The sequence below is a fragment of the Cryptomeria japonica genome, unplaced genomic scaffold, assembly GCF_030272615.1.
Source record: "Cryptomeria japonica unplaced genomic scaffold, Sugi_1.0 HiC_scaffold_56, whole genome shotgun sequence".
In the NCBI taxonomy this organism is placed as follows: Eukaryota; Viridiplantae; Streptophyta; class Pinopsida; order Cupressales; family Cupressaceae; genus Cryptomeria; species Cryptomeria japonica.
Window position 1 is genome coordinate 280,972 of NW_026728878.1, and position 1,488 is coordinate 282,459.

Consider the following 1,488-nt stretch of genomic DNA (forward strand, 5'->3'; position numbering starts at 1 on the left):
GGTGGGCGCCATGGTGCGCACCTTTCGTGCGCTCCAAGGTGCGCACGAAGTCGGAGCTCGGTTTGCCCCGGGTGCGCACCTTGGTGGGCGCCATGGTGCACTCCGAGGTGCCCAAGATTGGTGCGCACCAAGGAGCGCTCCGAAGTGCGCTCCAAGGTGCGCGCGAAGTCGAAAGTTGGGTTAATTGTCCGGTTTGCCTCGGGTGCGCACCTTGCGTGCACCTTCGCCAGGGTGGGCGCCTTGGTGCGCACACCTTGGCTGGGCTGCGCACACCTTGGCACCCGCGTTTCCTTCATTTTAAATTTTTTTTTTTTACAATCTCTCAAGTGGGAAATTCTATAATCTCAACTTTTTTTGCCTTTTCAGGAAACTTTTGAATGGAGCGCATCATTGGTGCGCTCCGAAGTGTGCTCCAAAGCTCTCTCCAGCTGCGTGCACCTGCCCCGGCCGCGCACCCGGCCCCGCCCAGCTTCGCTCACCTGTCCCGGGCGTCTGGTGCGGAACCTTAGAGTAAGAAACATCACCGTGCACCTTGGCCAACGTGCGCGACTCGACCGAGCGCGCACTGGCCGAGGTGCACACCGATTTCACCTGGGTGCGCGCGCAGCACCTCGGGCGCACCGGGGTGCGCGCACAACGCCCGGGTTGCACCGTGGCCTGTGTGCTCGGGGCGCCTCGGGTGCGCGCTCGGTGTCGCCCCCGCGCGCGCGGTAGTGCGGGCAGCGCACCCCGGCCCGGCCCGGCCCCGACGAGAACGCAAACGGGCAAAAGGTTTATTCAAATAGCATTGCGACGCCCGGCGAAAAACTAAAAAAGGGTGCAACACCGGGACTTCCCGGGAGGTCACCCATCCCAGTACTACTCCGGCCCAAGCGCGCTTAACTGCGGAGTTCTGATGGGATCCGGTGCACTAACGCTGGTATGATCGCACCCGTTATGAGCTTGTCGCAGTGTGTACTTAGCAAACCGCGACCCACGTGCGAATCCACCCCGGCCACCCACCCCCGTCGAGGTGCACACCCTCCCTCGCGAAGTGCGCCCCGTTCGCCAAGTGTGAGCCCTGCCCGGGTGCGCGCACCTTGCTAGGGCGTCGGGTGTGCACCCGGCCCGGCCTACGTGCGTGCACCTGGAGGGGGCGTCGTGTGCGTGCAGTGTCCCGTCTGCAACGCGGTGCCCACACACCACCTCGGGCGCAACGACCTGCGCTCACATGTGGGCCGAGTGCACCTTGGTGCATGTTCGGGGCGCCTCGGGTGCACGCTCGATCTTGCCCCGGTGCACCAAGGCGCTCGGTTTGCCCCGGGTGCGCACTTGGTGCAAGGTGGGCACCCAAAATAGGGATCAAGCACCAAAACACAAGTTTCGGGATGCAAAATGGGACCCAAGGACCACAAATGCGTTCCAAGACCCATGATGGGTCCACGAGAACAAAAATGTGTTCCGAGACTTAATAAACAAATATTGGGTTTTAGGAGAAGAAACATGCTC

At 62.2% G+C, this 1,488-nt stretch overlaps 1 non-coding gene across 1 annotated transcript; it reads right to left on the minus strand.

The window, feature by feature from the left end:
- Positions 1–814: 814 nt before the first annotated feature.
- Positions 815–933, minus strand: LOC131863158 (5S ribosomal RNA). Its single transcript, XR_009362093.1, has one exon. It is a non-coding gene; the product is annotated as a 5S ribosomal RNA (ribosomal RNA).
- Between the last annotated feature and the right edge of the window lie 555 nt (positions 934–1,488).